This window comes from Camellia sinensis, chromosome 14, assembly GCF_055761805.1.
Source record: "Camellia sinensis isolate YWXY chromosome 14, ASM5576180v1, whole genome shotgun sequence".
NCBI lineage: Eukaryota > Viridiplantae > Streptophyta > Magnoliopsida > Ericales > Theaceae > Camellia > Camellia sinensis.
This window is the reverse complement of record NC_138974.1, coordinates 100947141-100965968: the sequence shown is the minus strand read 5'-3', so window position 1 is coordinate 100965968 and position 18828 is coordinate 100947141. Positions and strand designations below refer to the sequence as shown.

The following is an 18828-nucleotide window of genomic DNA, read 5'->3' as shown; positions in this document are numbered from 1 at the left end:
ACAAGAGGCTAGTAATGGTCTCGACCAACAGGATTTAACTGATGATAAACCAAGACGAAGTAAGAGAGCAAGAACATCAAAATCCTTTGGTCCAGATTTTCTGACATACCTGTTAGAAAATGAACCTCAAAGCTTTAAGGCAGCAATGACAGGTCCTGAAGCATCTTTGTGGAAAGAGGCTGTTAATAATGAAATTGAATCTATTATGCAAAATCATACTTGGGAATTGGTGGATCTTCCATCAGGTTCTAAACCTTTTGGATATAAATGGATATTTAAGAGAAAAATGAAAGCAGATGGTTCAATTGACAAGTATAAAGCAAGACTTGTAGTAAAAGGTTACAGACAAAAAGAAGGTCTGGACTATTTTGACACATATTCCCCTGTGACAAGAATAATATCCATTCGCATGCTTATTTCTATAGCAGCATTGTTTAATTTAGAAATACATCAAATGGATGTTAAGACAGCTTTCTTAAACGGTGATCTAAATGAAGAGATCTATATGGAGCAACCCGAAGGGTTTGTAGTGTCGGGGCAAGAAAAGAAAGTTTGTCGGCTTGTAAAGTCTCTTTATGGATTAAAACAAGCACCTAAGCAATGGCATGAAAAATTTAGTCATGCAATGCTTACTAATGGGTTTAAGATAAACGAATGTGACGAATGTGTCTATGTTAAAAACACTGACCAAGGATATGTCATAGTTTGTCGTTATGTGGATGACATGCTTATCATTGGAAGTAGTCAAAACATGATCAAATCAACTAAGCAAATACTTAACAAAAGATTTGATATCAAAGATATGGGGGTTGCAGATGTTATATTAGAAATGAAAATTACTAAAACGTCTGACGGATATGCATTATCTCAATCACATTATATTGAGAAAATTCTTGGTAAATTTATCAAGGATGATATGAATTGAGCTAGAACACTTGTAGACGTCAATCTTTATTTATCAAAAAATAAAGGTGATGCAGTGTCTCAGTTAAAATACTTCCAAATTATTAGAAGTCTAATGTACCTAATGAATTGTACTCGTCCTGATATAGCTTATGCTATCAGTAAATTGAGTAGGTACATTGTCACACCCCCAACTTGCCCCTAAAAGTTCGGGCATGACCCATTCAGAAACAGACATATAACCTGGTATATATATATATATCATATGGGGCCTTGACGGAAGCACAAAACATACAAGAACACAAAATTAAGCAAATCCCATTGAGCTATTTCTAACATGCCAGGATCTCATACATTACATGCACCATAAGAGGTTGATAGAATCCAAAAATATTTCTTTGACAGTATATATATACAAACACATATACAGACCCAGCCCTGTAGTCGGGCATGTAACAAAAACTATTGGAGTTATACACAATCAACCTTGGAAGGGTAGCCAAGAAATAAGCCAATTATCTTAGTAGACTTCACAAAATGGGTGGCCTTGTAAGTGCTTGGATACACGAAGGTTGTCAAAAGGAACCGGGCATCATAGGTTAGGATTGACCACCTGGTTGGTTGCCTACAGAAACAGACATACCAGAGAGTGAGCCGGGCTCAGTGAATAGTAATACATAATGAAGCAATGCTCAACTTGAAACATGACATATATCAGTATATGTGTAAATGCAGAGGTTACAAAGTTAACCTGATTCTGTATTCATCTTATAACGGCCTTAGGCCCAATCTTGAACATAAAAGCTTGATATATCACATTCTTAATTCATAACGGCTTGAAGCCCTTAAACATGGTGGCATAATGCCCTTGAACATAGTGGCACAAGGCCCTTAAACATGGTGGCACAAAGCCCTTGTAACATATGGCGCTAAGGCCCTTGAAACGTGTGGCACAAGGCCCTTGTAACTTGTTGGCTTTGAAGCCTTTGAAAGTATACTTATACGAACTCAAGAGGTGTCTCACACGGACTCTAGAGGTGGCTCACGTCGTAGCACTTAGTTCCGTGTAGCACTTTGCTTCATATCACAATAGCTTATAATGAGTGGCCATAGGCCCAGCGTCTTATAGAATAAAGGTATTTTATCTTTCCTATTCTGTTCTTTACATACTTGGAACATGCTTGAACATTAACATACATACATGAGTCATACATACTTGAAACATTAATCATAGTTGCGTACTTGAGACATTAACATAGTCGTGTAAACGAAATGCTAATGAAAATCATTAACCATATGTAAAGAAGATAATGATAGTACTACTCACAGTGTTGCGATGATGTGCTTGTTTTTCCCGGAGTGTGCCCTGCACACATTCAACCTTACACAATTTAGTTTCCTTTCCATATTAGATCACTTTCTGTTTCGTTTTACTTCGAAGGAATTTATACATATTAAAAGGCATCAAATACATATTCCGAAAACATTAGAGGGTTCTACACGCAAAATGGAGCGATTTATGTTTTTCAGCATGGGCCGCACGTGCGGCTGTGAGCCCCGCACGTGCGGCAAACTCTCCCGCACGTGTGGCAAAAATGTCCCGCACGTGACTTTTTGACAGTGTCCAAGCCCCTGTTTTTCACCATTTCCCGCACGTGCGGCCATGACTCCCGCACGTGCGGCAGCACCTCCCGCACGTGCGGCCATGACCCCCGCACGTGCGGCGATTCTGCTCAAATTGTCCGAAAATTTCTTACAAAATCCCATCTTTTGGTACATATTTACAAGGCTCAAATTAACATTCTTACTTGATAATACATGGTCCAAAATCATGTCAAGATGATGGCAATTACATCAATTTAATTTAGTTCATCATTCTTGAGCTCACAACATACACATATCCATGAGAATTCTAACTTTACACATCCATAAACATATATCCACATATTTGAATTCAAAGTAAAAGCTCAAATACAACTTCTCCATGGTTAATTCAAAGTGAATCAAGCAACCAAGTAAGAGTATTCTACTCACTAACTTCTACACATACATAAGGTTACAATTACTATCTTCAAATACCATAACCAAGGGAAAATCTTACTCAAAGCTAAGAGAAAGGTTGTAGGAAATAATTAGATTTACCTTAAGCTTGAGCTCCTTAGATTCTCTACCTTCTCCTTGTTGAATTCCTCTCAAACCTTCACTCTCTCTCTCATCCTTTCTCTCTTAGGAAATAGCTTGAAGAAACTCTTCTAAGTTATATGATATGAACATGAATATATCCTTCTATATAAGCATATCATAGGTGAATAAAACGAAAATCATTCAGTTTAATCATCCTAAATTGAAATTGCATAAACATACTTAATATTACTTAAAAATCATGCTGATCACATATGTGAAATCAATTTCAGATAATTAAGCCTCTAAGGCTTCAAATTTCTGATCTAAGCGTTCTCATGTAACAGATACTTTCCTTATTGAACAGATAGACATCTTGAATCATATGGTTTACTTACTTAATTTAAATTTCCCATAGGATTCCACAGTAAGCATTCAAAATCACCAAATAGGATCCGAAAATATAACAAAGAACATGTACGAGGGTCGGGTTATTACATACACTAGTAATCCCGGAGAAGACCATTAGAAAGCGATCATTCGGGTTCTTAGATATCTAAGATTTACTCGTGATCATGGTTTGAACTTTACTCGATATCTAGCAGTACTCGAAGGTTATTGTGATGCCAATTGGATATCGGATACTAAAGATTCAAAATCCACAAGTGGATATGTCTTTACTCTGGGAGGCGCTGTTGTTTCTTGGAAATTCACAAAATAAACTTGCATCGCACGATCCACAATGGAATCCGAGTTCATTGCTTTAGACAAAGCAGGAGAAGAAGCAGAATGGCTTCATTACTTCTTAGAAGACATTTCAATGTGGCCAAAACCTGTGCCAGTAATTTGTATTCATTGTGATAGTCAATCTGCAATAGGCAGGACACAGAATCATATGTATAACGGTAAGTCACGACATATTCGTCGTCGACATAATACCGTAAGGCAATTGTTGTCAAATGAAATAATCTCAATAGATTATATAAAATCTAAAGAGAATATTGTGGATCCGTTAACAAAAGGTTTGACAAAAGAGCTAGTGTATAGTTCATTGAAGGGGATGGGATTAAAGCCTATTACATAAGAGTCGTCATAATGGTAACTCTACTTATATGACTGGAGATCCCAAGAACTAAGTTCAAAGGGACAACTAAGTTATGTATGGCTCGCCAGAAATCACCAAGGGATTTAAATTCCCTACCCATTCCTATGGTGAGAGTGATATCTGCAACATATATTGTATGCAGGGATATAAGGATAAGCTTGCTTTTATTGATTACTTATATCTTGATTTAGGTATAAAAATCAAGACAAGTATAAAGAGATACTTACAATAAGAATCACCTATATGAGTGTCGAACTGGGGTCAGTTCTATGAGAATGAAGAGGCTAAATTCTCTAGAAACACTCATGAAAACCAGGAGCGTTCAAGGCCAAAATGAACACAACAGTGAGAACCACGATGTGTTAGAAGATATTTTGTGTGAAATCTATTGTCTTGGCTTAAACAAACGACTGAACAATTCAAGACTTCGCGTCCATTAGTTAACCAGTAAGTTCGATAGGTTATCACTAGAGAAGGTTCAAGGCCGAAAGTTACTTATCCTGATGCAAGATATTTTCGACTTATACTCTTTCAATAAAGTCTGCATATTGTTGCATTTCCGTTGTCATCAAATTCTATTCATGTGGGGGATTATTGGAAATAGTTGGAAAATTCGGGGTAAAACCATAATTTTTTCCTAAGTTTGGTCTATTTTTTAGGTGGGCCCCGTGCGTCGATTTTCGCCAGTCAAAGTGGTAACGCGTTCTATGCCGCGTTGTGATTCACGTAGTACATTTGGTTGCTCAAAACCATTACCGGATGAATGGAAAATTGAAGCCAAAGTATGCTCTATGGAAATGGAGTTTTGGTGAAAAATCCTTAGGTTTGAATAAGACTTGTCCCACATTGATTTGGTGGGAAGTTTTGGATGGGTTTATAATGCATGGGATTAGAACTTAGGGTGTGCCCCAAGGGGTACCCAAGTGTTTTAGAGAAGGAGGTTATGGACAAAATGGGCTAGACCCATTGGACCCAAAAATCACCACACACGCGCGCGTTGGGCTTGTTCGGCACAATACCTTTCTTTTTTGGTCAAAAACATTTGAATTGAATTTTATTTTTTGGAAGAAATAAAATCCAGAATTCAAATTAATTCCGGAAATAAACTGGTCTGGTTTTACTGTACACCCAAACAGGGCCCTTCCCGTTTTTTATCTATTTGAATTTTTGAACAGATTCAAATCTGTTTAAATTCAAAACCAATCATACCTGTTCAAATAGGTTTGCATCTGTTTAATTCAAAACTTGCAGAATTCGTACTTCACCTCTGTAAATTTATTCTTCATTTTGTTGCATTTTATTTGTGTGAGAAAGAGTATAAACACTTAGTGTGTTCGTTAGGCAAACAATTTGTAGTGCTGATATTGTTTGTAGTAGATCATTTCATCCTGGGAGATAGACGTCCACATTCTGAAAGCACCGTGGAGAAGACAAATCTGTCTTAAGGACACAGTGTCAAACACCGAACTTGATCATATATTTATTAGAAGAAATTAATCAAGTAAGTTGTTTAATTTATTATTCTGTTTTATTTGTTTATTAAATCAGATTTTAATTTTGTTTTTGTAACAAAATAAAATCTGTTTTTATTTATTTATTCTATTTCTAGTTTGATTTTTGTAATCAAACAAATTCTCTCATTTCCTTTATTTCTTTATATTCTTTTTGTTGTTTAGTACACAACAGAATTTAATCTATTTAAATACAGTGAAGATTGTCCAACAATTTTGTCGCTAAAAACCTTGTTTTTGACTTTTCGGGACGACCTTTTAGTGACTATCCTCATGACGATAGAAATTGGTCCTTAAATATCTTTTGTAACAAAATTTTCACTTTTAAAAACCATAATATTTGATCTTAAAACTCTTATATATTGTAGTCACCTTGTATCTATGGTAAGAATCATCAGCCGCATCTCCATTACTTCCATCTTTTATCATATCTGTCATTTCAAATATAACTTTTTTTTTTAATTAAATAGAAGACTAATAAGGTGTGATACGATTGGTTGTAGGTAAAAAACTACAGTAAATGAATTATTTTTATTTAAATTTTTTTTGAACTGAATGATTGAAAATTGCCTTTCACAGGTAAAATTGGCATTTTAATCATATAGAATGCTGATATAAATATTTTTCGTGAAGTCATTAACAATCCATTAACGGAGAAGAGGTGTGTGCATATTGTTAGGTAAAATAAGGGAGGGCAGTGTAATTTCAGTAATAACTAAGATTGTAAATTAGTCGAGTCGAGTTGAACTGGATTTAGTACGTTTCAATTTATTTATTAAAATTTTAAGAAGTTTGAGTTAGAGCTCAATAAAAATTAAGGACACTTACCAATCAGTCATATTATTTAGACTTATTTACTTACATGTTTTATTAATAAATTTATCATCATAAATTTATTCATAAAAATAAGAGATTGATAAATTTATTGAAAATTTATCCATAGATCCCATATGGGGAAATGTTGATCCATTTAGTTCTAAGAGTTTTCTTATGAACTAATTAGTCATTTTGTTTTGCAAAGTTGTATTTATTTGATTTGGTGCCATTTGAGTTTAAGTGAATGCCATTTTGTCATTCATTTTTTCAATTTTTTGATTTATTTTTAGGATAGAAATGAAAATATGAGGTGTGGAAGATTCTTTTTTTTTTTTTGGCAGGGGGGGATTGGTGGCTAAAGTGTTGGTTGTCGAACGTGAAAATCTACATTTTCTATTATTGCGATTTTCTAGTGTTATATTGGAATGTTACATTAGAGTACTACGTTTGAAAAAAGTACATTAATGCTGTGTTTGATTGGGGAATTTGAGAAGGAATTTGGAAAGAGAAATGAAAAATGTATGTAAAATATGAATAAAATATACCTAAATTTCACCTAATTCTATACACTTTTTCTCATTCCCTTTCCAAATCCCTTCCCAAATCCTCCAACTAAACACAGTGTAAAAAGTTTTTGTGTGTTACATTGATTGGAGTGTTATGTTTGAGAAATGTATACTAAGGAGTTTTTTCTAGAATGTTACATTGTTACGTTTGAGAAAAGTATACGAATGGATTTTTTAGTGTGTTACATTAGATTGTTACGTTTTGAAAAAGTACACTAAAGAGTTCTTTTAGAATATTACGTTGTTACGTTTGAGAAAAATACATCAATGAGTTTTTTAGTATATTACGTTGGAGTGTTACGTGTGGAAAAAGTACACTAAGAAATTTTTTAATGTTACATTGATTAGAGTGTTACTTTTAGGAAAGTACACTAAGAAGTTTTTATAAAATGTTACGTTGTTACATTTGATAAAAGTACACTAAAAAGTTTTTTAATATATTACATTGGAGTGTTACATTTTTAGAGTGTTACATTGGAGTAACACGTTTGAAAAAAGTACGCTAAGGAATTTTTTTTAAAGTGTTACATTTAGTAATTTCAACATTATGAGAAAATTCATATTTGTCCTTCAACACATAACACATGCATGTTTATGCTTGGCCCTTTATGTAATTCATACTTGAATTGGACCTTTGGGTCCTTAAAAAAAAGGAGGATCAAACAGTTCATAAAATCACTATTTGGAATTTATTGGTGCTTCACCCTAAATTTTTCAATAAGACTTAATAGGTAATAAGTCCCAAAAGAAGGACCTATTGGTAATTTATCCTAAAATTAGGGGTGCAACTCGAGCATGTTCGATTGCGTTGGGAGGTTATCCAAGGCCAACCAAGTTGTGTTGAGACCTGCCTAAGCCCGCACTAGGCCTGAATTGTATCTCGAGATTGTCTACCCAAATCTGACCCAAGTTAAACCCAAATTGACCAAATCGTCCGAATTGTGCATGAATTTCAATTTTTATTTCTAGCTAAATTATTAATTTATCAAAATATTTACATTTCTTTTTAGAAAATCATTAATAATATCAAAACAAATAATTTATATAATGTAAGAGAGATGTCACTATGGTAATCTCTACAATTTATGAGTGATAATAAAAAAGTAAGATTTTGTGTTACTTGTATATATAATATAGATTTAATTATCTAAAAGTCGTAGTTTCAAATGTTATGGTAGCGCATGTTCTATTTAAGATTTTTTGAACCAATAAGTCCTATTTAGTAAACTGATAATATTATCAGTTTTTCTAATTTTTAAAACTAAGAATATTATTAATTTTGCATAATAATATTATAGATAATTATTTCACTAACTGATAAAAAAATAGAGTATGAGATTAAATGTTTTTACCCTTTTATTTATTGGTTTGATTCAGTTATTCAATAAAACTGAGAACATTATCCTTTTTTTTTCCCCAGTTTTGCACATCAATGTTCCATCATCATGTTCCTTTATAGACACAAAATTTTCAATTTTGCACAAAGAAATAATTCAGTTTTTTCAATTTTTTTTAAAAAAAAGATATTAATTATTTTTTTGCACATAATTTTTTTTTTTTTCAATTTCAAAGTTGATGTTTTAAAGTTTTGAAAATCAAAATAAATGTTCCTTTATAGATAATCATAAATGATGAACAATCATTGTTAGAAAGACAATTTCAACTATTAAAAATTTAATGGGACTTGAAGGTTCGAGAAATCTTAACTAGGACTTAATCGAATATAAGTTCATAAATTAGTACTTGCGTGTAAATGCCCCTCTAATATATATTCAATATGATTTAATAATCTAAATTACTTTAATATTATGTAATGATTAGTAATTTATATGTATATTTAATATTTTTATATATCTATATATATTTATAATTCGGGTTTTAGGTGATTTGCTCTTGCTCCTAGTGTTTTTGATCTTATACATTCTGATATCTGGGTTCCTTTCCCTGTTATTGATTTTTCTAGTCATAGATATTATGTGACTTTTATTGATAATCACACTAGGTGCACTTGGATTTATCTAATTTGTCGTAAGTCTAACGTCTTTCCTATTTTTGTGTAATTTTTACAGATGGTTAAAACTCAATTTTATGCAGTTGTTAGGACTATCCATTATGATAATGGTGGGAAATATATTTCTAATGCATTTTGTTCCCATCTTAATCAAATCGGTATTCGTCAACAACTTACTTGTCATTGGACCCCTGAACAAAATGGTGTTGCTAAACATAAAAACCGTATGGTGACCCCATTATGTGTTATAATGTTAATCTTAATTATACTTATGATTATGTGCTTAATATGATTTTGGCATATTTTGGATGCTAGTTGTGTGATTAATTATCTTTTTGAATTTATATCCGGTCATCGTAGAGAAATCTGTTCTTCTATCGGGTATAATTTGAAATTGAAGGCCGTAGAGACGACATAAACCAAAATTGATTATACCATTGTGATTAGCATAAATTTTAAAGCCTATATTGAAATTTAATTAAAAATTGATTCAAAACAAATTAATTAGATTAATTGAATTAAATTAAATAAGGTTGATTAGTGTTAATCATGCTTAATTAGCTTAAGCTAATCATCCACTACATATATGTTGAGTTAGTGCCTAGGCTCATAACTTGAGCTCATCTTCGACATTTTGCTGAGATTAAGCTATATAGGGAGAGAAATCTTCATCTTAGAGAGATAAGAGCTCAATCTTGAGAAATTGGCTTGGATGATTGAAGAATTTGGAAGCTAGGCTCAAGAAATTGCTAAACCTAGCCTCATTGAAGATAGTAGGCAAGAGTTTGAACCTCAATTTGTGAGTTAAGTCACTTAAATTGTGGATTTAAGAAGATAATGAGAGTAAAGGTGTGAATTGACCAAAGATTGTGTTGAATTTGAGATCACATGCATGGATTTGTTATGACTTCTCATATTTGAGTATAAACCATAATGATCATGTTGAATTAAGAGTTGTTTGGCATGTGCATGCATGAATTGTTATGTTTTGAAGCCCAATTCCAAATCTTGAAGCTTCTAATGCAAGATATAAAACATGGATTTTACATACATGAAGTTTGTGGTTTGAATTTTGATGAATTCATGGAATTTTGGAAAAAGGGTTGAAACTATCTTCAAATGTATGTAGTTGGGAGTGTTCTTGCATGTTTGGGTGAGTCACACATGAATTTGGAGCTTTGGAGTTGTGTTTGAAGCTCAAACAGAATTCTGGAAATTCTAGAATTCGTGCAGTTCGCTTGAGCGAAGAAAATGTTGCTCGGGCGTAAAATGAAAGCTCCTAGTATTTTTGCAGACATTGGAGGTTGGCTTGAGCGACAAAAGTACCGCTCGAGCGACCACTCACATTTTTGAGCATTGGCTCGAGCGACCAAAATTGAGCTCGAGCATAAAAATGAGGCATCCAGTACTTTTGCAGACCAAGGGGTTCACTTGAGCGACCAATGTTGTGCTCAAGCAAAAGGCCCAGTTTCAGGAACTTTTGAAAAGTTGTTTTATGCTTCAATTTTCGTTCTCTTTCATTTCTAAGCATTCTTAGGTACGCACTGAGCATCCTAAATGAATTAAAGAACAAGAAAGAAGCCTAAGAAAATTTAGCGAACTAAAGAACGGATTGAATTGTATTATGACCCAATGTGTTGTGAATTATGTAGGGTCAATTGCAAGGATGAATCAAGCATCTTAACACTGTGAGTAATATCTTAATAAATATATTTTTGTGTATGTATTATTATTGAAATGGTAAGTTTTTGAAGTTATGAATTTGTACTATGAATGAGTATTTTATCTATTTGATTCATAATAGAATATGTAAGGTGATTGATGTATGAATACAAAATGGGCCCAAGGCCGTTTGGTTGACAAGGATACAGATTGGGCGTAAGGTTGTTCGGAATGTTTAATAAGATAGACTAAAGGTCGTCTTATATATGAATTGGACTGAAGGTCGTTTTGTATGATTGTTAAATGGACCAAAGATCGTTTTGAATATGAATACGGATGTGATCATGATCATGGATATAAATATGTGCATAAATGTGAATATAAGAATGTTGGATCCAGGGTCATTTTGCATGATTGTTAAATGGACCTAATGTCATTTTGAATAAGGAATTAATTGGACCCAAGGTCATTTTGCTCCTTTGATATGCTTTGAGCATAATGGAATGGACCCGAGGTCATTTTGCTTAGATAATGATTTATATGCATTATACATGAGTTTGGACAACTTATTTGAGAATCTCATTCATGTAGCCTCTTTAATTTGGTATTATTCAATGGGCTTTAGCTCACCCTGTATCTATATGTATATAGGTGAGCAGCGGAATGTCCAGCCCCAACCTTAGTGGAAATGTGAAAAGAGTACTGAGTTTTTGAAGTTAACCAAGGTCGCTTCATCACGGATGAGGGTTTGTTTTTTATTTTCCTTTTGTTTCTTTTTTGTGGTCTTATGTGGCCAAATCTATATGTATAACCTTGGTTTTTGATAAGACTGTATGAATGATCCTGGATATATGTACATCTATATTAACGGTATGGTGTGAGTTATTATATGAATGAGAAAAGTTTTTATTATGCCATGTATGCATAGCTCATTGAACAATCTTTGCAAGTTCTGTTTCTGCATTTTGGCCCCCCTATTATTAAATATGATTTGATTTTTGACAGAGGCCGTAGGTAATCTCATGATTACTGGCCGGTTATGATCCTAATTCATAGGGGCGGGTTCGGGTCATGACATTGTGTTTATTGTCCGGTGGATCCCCAAAGTAGTATAACCCATTAGAAATATTACCCTTAAAAGTCATTATCAAAGCAGAATTAAAAGTCAATATAGAAATTTATAGGACCTAAGTTCGAATGAGAAAAATCTACTATATACAGAAATTTTACCCTTAAAAGTCAATATAAAATTGTAAAATTCATTGAGATGAAAAATCACATGCAACGCACGTGCACGACAACTAGTATATAAAAATAAAAAATAATAATAAACAAATATGTCACGATTCAGTTTGGTTCAGAACTGTAACCAAAGCTTTAGAATCGAGAATCAGATCGATTTGAACGGTTCCACTATTTTTCAGAACCGTAATCGAAGTTTAAAAAACCAAACCAAATCGGCAATTTGGACTGGATTGGATTGGTTTATCGGTTCCACCGGTTTTTTTGAACACCCCTAGATATCAGTAGCTATATGTTTGAATAAAATTTGTATTATAAAAAACGGATGGCTATTCCTGAAATTATATTTTTCATCTATTTTTTTTAAAACAAATATAATTCAAACATATGGCTATTGATATACAATCATCTTAATTTTTTGAATAAATATTTTAGTCAACGAGTCTTAAAAAATAAATAATTCAAATTACTAAAATCAGTCCCAGAATAAGTCTATCAAATCAAAATGCTCTTTGAAATTGAGATAAGAAAATAAGAGAAGCCAAACCCATATAACAATATTTATACATGAACAAGAAAAATGACTCCATATGGCATCCTTTGGCATGTTTTAAATTTTTTATTTTAACTGAATTTCACTACTGTTATTGGGTGAAGAAAACATGGTAGAGAGAGAGAGAGAGACCAGGGATCCGTGTGAATTGACGCCATATACTTGGGCCTCCTTCACTTTTTGCACCTTCAACCTGGAATAAAGCATGGGAAGAAATTAAATTGTTTTGAAAATAGTAATTCACAAATTGCTAAGAGATGAATCAGGGGTGTTATATATATCTATATATATATATAATTTAATTTAATTATTTAATAGATTTTCATGGAAATATGTAAGTAATATGAGGTGTGACATACATTTATATGTATGTAATAACAAATTCACATGATGCTTCAGTCTGTTATTTATTGGTTAAAATTGTGGAACTCAATATGTTTTGTTAGGATTTTGAGAGACAACAAGTGTCAAGTGATATGAAATAATACTCAAAGATCACCAAATAATCACTATGCCCCAAGGACATGGTCAAATGGTGTATCATAATTTTTGTGATTGATAGAGGTGATAGGCAATAGCGACTACAGAAAATTTTATAGATAGGGTCATCCAAAAAATTTAAGTTCTATAAATTTTATTAAAGACATATTTATTCATAAATCCCATTTAGAGGACTTATAGCTCAATAAGTCCATAAAGTTTTCTTATGTTTCACCTAGTCCCATATATTTAGACTTGTATCTCAGATTGGAAGCCTCTATTTTACACACCAAGATTTATCTCGTCCCACACCATTACTTAGTTCACACCACCCACAATTTTTATATTTTTATCATTTTCTCAATTCACACCTCAAAATACTTCAAATTCCCTTGTCTTCATTGTTTCTCCACTAACCCTAATAACCTTAAAATCTATCTATTGTTGCTACGGCGCCCTTCTTCCTTAGCAGTCGTCCCACCCCCATTTACTCCCTTTCTCTTCGCGATCGCTCAATTGCAATCTCTTTTGCTTACTCTCGATCGCAACCCCCCCTCTCTCTCTCAAAATTGCGATTTCTCTCTTAATCTCTGTGATGGTGAGAGCTTGTGATGGAAGGGCAATGGTAGATCTGGATGACAAGGTTGATTGTGACGGCGAGGGTAGAGGCGCAATTGTTCGCGACGTGGTTGGGGATGAGGGTTATGGTGGTGGTTGGAGTTTGGCAATGGTAAAGGAGGTTGGCAGTGGTTTGTTGAGGGAGATGGAAGGGAATGATGGTTAAAGGGGGTCATCGGAGGTGCTTGCCAAGTTGGGAATGGTGTCGCCGGCGTCAACTAGGGTTTATAGCGACATGGCTGCCAGAGGGTTTGAATGGTTGTATAATTGTCCTCTTTGGTAATTTTATTCAGGGGTAAAATGGTAATTAAAAAAGTTAAAAAATGGATATGGGATGAGATAATTAGTGGTGTGTAAATAGAAGTTTCCTCCTTTTTTTCTTATTTATAATATTTTTGGGACTAGTATACCCTATGTTTTTATTTTTAATTGTACGTATTACACACAATTGTAATCTTCATGTTTCTTTTTTCTGTTTTGGTGATCACTGATTCTAGAGAAATTAGTGGGATACTTTTTTTTTTATATGTTTTGGTAGGGTTTTGAAGCTTTGTTTTATATGTTGGTGGTGAGAGAACATTATGTTCTTCAATTGTTGTAGTTCAAAGCTCTATGTTCTTCAATTGTTGTAGTTTGTAACTCTATTTTCTTCTATTCAGAGATCGTAGGAGCAAGGTTAGTCCCGTTTTTGTTTTGCAACATCATGTAGGTATACATTTGGAAAGGATTAATATTCAATAATGTTTGGTAGGGATGTATGTTTAGAATTGTTCAATAATTGATTAAAATTAGATTCGACTTTTTGTTTCGAGATGAATTGATATGGTATTATGTATTAGTGTGTGTATGCTTATTGGTTTGGTATTTCAGTGAATGTGAACGTTTACATCCACTAAAGTCATTGTTGTTATAGATTAGCAAATTTTAATTTGTTGCAATTGGTGTTGTGATCATTACATCATTAATCAATGTTAATATTCACATTCAAGAATAGTCATACAAACGCAAACAACAATGTGTTATTTTGGTCACAACATATTGTGCATCTTAACAGTACAACATAGAAATGTGAATGTTCACATCAAGATTGCATTTATCATAATGCACACTAAGTCAATGGTTATGTGTATACAATAACAAGCAAGTACCAACAATGTGAATAGTCATAGTGTTTCTATAATACCAAAATAACATGGCAACATCAACAATGAATTACTCACAAATCACAGTCGATGTTAATATTCATATTCAAAACATTCAAAAATAGTCATACTAGCACAAACAATAATGTGCTATTTTGACCACAAACATAGTGTGTACATAAAGATGTGGATGTTCACATTAATTCTGTAATACAAATAGTTAGTTGCACTCAATATTAATGGTCACACACTCACGCAACATTGAGTGTGCATGGTTCCATGAGGGGATGTTATTTACCAGCAAACATTTGTAATGTGAAAGTTTACATCAACATTTATTTGAGAGATTGACGATTTAGAAGGTAGACAATTTAGGGTTTTGAGAATGTGAGAGATTTTTTTCATAGAATAATGGATAGATTTTCTCCTTATAATAAGGAAGAGATTTTTTTTCTATGGAATATGGAACTGTTGTTATTTTATTGTGTATTGATTTCAAAATGGGATGCAAAAAGTTTGGAAGGATGTTTTGGTCATATTACCCTAAATATGACCTAATGAAATATATATGTATATATATATAAAAGACAGGTTAAATTGAACATAACATTTAGGAATAAACTTTTTGAAAAATAACTTTTTATTTTAAATTTTTTTTTAAGTTAATTAACATTTGAACTTCTTCACATTTAAGTAAGATAAACTTTTAATAAAATGTTATTGTCTCAATAAAAAAAAATATATACATAAACTTTTATCTTATGAGTTATGCTAGGGGTCCCAAATAATCTACTAAATTTTCTATCAAACATTTCACATAGGTGTGGGACCCACACACATGTAGATTTGTGTGGGTCCTACACCTATATGAGAGGTTTGATAAAAAAATTGATAAATTATTTAGAATCCATGACATTTTCCTTATCCTATTCAACGAGGTGTCATTTTTTTTATGAATTGTTACATGATAATCTCATTGTCAATAACACATCTCTTTTTATATATATATGTAATAGCTCGACCCTCATATCTGTTTTTGGCATATTTTTGGTCCCCAATTCTGTACATTCAAATGCTTAATGTAAAAAAGTATGTAAAATTAAGTTTAAGCACATGGATCTTATGATTTGAACCTATATCTGTTTGGTAAGGAAAGTATCTGTCATAATTAGAATGTGTAAATCAGAAATTGAGGGCCTCAGGGACTTGGTAATCCGGAATTGATTTTATATTTGGAATCAGCATAATTTTTAAGTAATAATAAGCATGTTTGTAGAAATTTGATTTGGGGATGATTAAACTGGTTGATTTTTGTTTTATTCACTTTTTATATATATAGTTATCCCTTAAATGTTGACTTATGAACTTGGAACTCAAAAACTATCCTGAGAGAAGGAAGCTAGGGTGGAAGAAGAGTTCTTCAAGGGAGAAATTTGGGAAGTGAAAGGGTTTTAGAGATTTAAAGCTCAAGGTATGGAGGTTTTGCTTTAATTGACTTCTCTCTTGTGTATGGATGAGGAATTTCTTGGATATTCATGCAAATGAAGGTTTGTGTATGTATATATCGCCTAAAGAATTGAATAATCCTGGTAGAAGGATATCGGATAATATATTTCTGTCCCAAGAGATCATGAGAGGTTACCATAGAGACTCCAAGGTCCCTAGGTGTGCTATGAAAGTGGACATCATGAAAGCCTATGACAATGTTAGATGGGAGTTTATTCTTGATATCCTCAAAGCAATGGATTTCCCTCTAAATATGATTAATTGGATCAAGGCGTGTATGACCAGTCCCTCTTTCTCTATTTGCATTAATGGGAGTCTTCATGGGTACTTCAAAGGTGCCAGAGGGCTTAGACAGGGAGACCCTATGTCTCCTTACCTGTTTGTGCTAGCTATGGAAATTCTTGCTAGAATCCTTGCTGAAAAAGCCAAGAGTCCTATGTTTAAGTTCCATTGGAGGTGCGATAAGACCAAAATTGTGAACCTTTGTTTCGCTGATGATCTGATGATTTTCAGTAAAGGTGATCCTGGGACTGTGAACCTTATTATGCAAGGATTGGATGAATTCAAAAGGCTATCAGGCCTTACTCCGAGTCCTAACAAGAGTAATATTTTCTTCTCTGGGTGTAACAGGCACCTCAGAGAGGAGATTCTTCATATTGCTAAGTTTAATGAGGGGACTCTCCCGGTTAAATACTTGGGAGTTCCTTTGATTACAACTAAGCTCAAGGCTTTTGATTGCCAAATTTTGATTGATAGGATAACGAAGCGTATTAGGAGTTGGACTAATAAACTTCTATCCTATGCGGGTAGAGCTCAACTCATTCAAACCATCCTCTTTTCGATGCAAGTGTATTGGTCTTCTATGTTCATCCTTCCTAGAAAGGTTATTAGAGATATTGAGAGCCTGCTTAGAGCCTTTCTTTGGTCTGGGTCTGATTTGAAGAAGCATAGTGCTAAGATTGCTTGGAGCTCCATTTGTAAACCCAAGAATGAGGGGGGTTTGGGTTTCAAAGACATGGGTATTTGGAATAAGGCTGCTGTAGCTAAACATGTTTGGTTCCTCTTCTCTGGTGGAGAGGGCTCTATGTGGTGCCAATGGGTCAAGTCCTACTTACTCAAAGGTAGGAGTTTCTGGTATGTTAAAGTCCCTAGTGACCCCTCATGGGTCTGGAGGAAAATCCTGAAGCTTAGACATCTCCTTCTCCCCCTTATTAAACTTAAAATTGGTAATGGGGAGCAAGCTTTTCTATGGTTTGATAACTGGCACCCCCTTGGACCCTTGTGGAGCAGGTTTGGACCCAGAATTGCCTATGATTCAGGTCTTGACTGCAACTCTAAAGTTAGCTCCATCATCTCTAGTGGTGCTTGGAAGTGGCCTTTCCCTAATTCTTGGGAGATCCGAGAGTGGATTGCATCTACTCCCACCACTTTTAAACCCTCTGTGAACACTCAGGACTGTCCTTGGTGGAGTATTACTGGTGATGGTCTTTTCACTATTCAGTCTACTTGGGACTGCTGGAGGGATAAGGGTCCTAAAGTCTCTTGGAGTAAATTGCTTTGGGGGCATCCCTATATTCCTAGGGTTAGCTTTATTGTTTGGTTGGCTATTCATGAGAGATTGAACACCAGGGATAGATTGCAGGTCTTTGGGCTTATTACTCACCCTAGTTGTCCCCTCTGTAATGATCCTACGGAGAGTCATTCACATCTCTTCTTTAGGTGTGCCTATTCATCATAGATTTGGGCTGCTATCCAGGGTAAATGTAATGTGAGTTGGCCTAACCTCAACTAGGCTGACAATGTTGAGCTGGCTGTGATTTCTACTAAAGGTAGATCTCTGAAGTCTGCTATTACTAAGTTGTCTTTTATGTGTACGGTGTATCACATCTGGAGGGAGAGGAATAATAGAGTTTTTAGTCAAACTAGTATTCCTGCTGAGATTGTCACCAAACAAATTATCCAAATGGTGAGGGGTAGGATTATTTCTTTGAGTAATGTGATGTTGTCTACAGGTGATAGCTGGTATTTGTCACAATGGAATCTGCCAACAACAATCATGAGTTTGCCTATTGCTGGAAGAGGCACGAGGGATGTGAGTTCACCTATATTTTGAGGGTTGAGTGAAAGTAGCATATACTGAGTGTTTCTTAAATGGTTATTATTTTGCAGGTACACTTGACAATCAGATGCTTTATGCTGTTTAATCTAAGGAATGGACAGGTCAAGACTCAATGTGGGTTGAGTGAAGTGAGCCAGTACATTATACACTCTAAATGTGGGTTGAGAGATGTGAGTAGTACCAAAGCTGGCATTCTAATGAGTTTGTATATATGCTGTATATTTTCTATTTTGCAGGACAGGGATGCTCTTTCAACTCAGCTACTATTCCAGACGGAGTCTATATCTGTGATTTGTGGGTTGAGTGAAGTGAGACACTATATGGAGAGGAGAGACATATATTATTGTGGGCCGAGTGTAGTGAGAATTAATATAATTTATGTTCTTTTTCTGCTCCTATTTGATCACAAAAACAGTTTCAACTTCTATATGTGGCTGTTTTTTGTTCATGTTTACAGTTCCATGTACAGGGGG

The 18828-nt window shown here is 34.0% G+C and overlaps 1 pseudogene across 1 annotated transcript in view; it reads right to left on the bottom strand.

Moving 5' to 3' along the window:
- LOC145807207 (beta-glucosidase 12-like) overlaps positions 1–18828 on the bottom strand; it is a 73653-nt pseudogene that overhangs the window by 32803 nt on the left and 22022 nt on the right. Inside the window, exons 2-3 of the transcript XR_014350305.1 lie at positions 12623–12683; positions 6013–6071 (exon numbers count right to left, since the gene is read on the bottom strand). The product of XR_014350305.1 is annotated as a beta-glucosidase 12-like (transcript). The remainder of the gene's footprint in view (positions 1–6012; positions 6072–12622; positions 12684–18828) is intronic.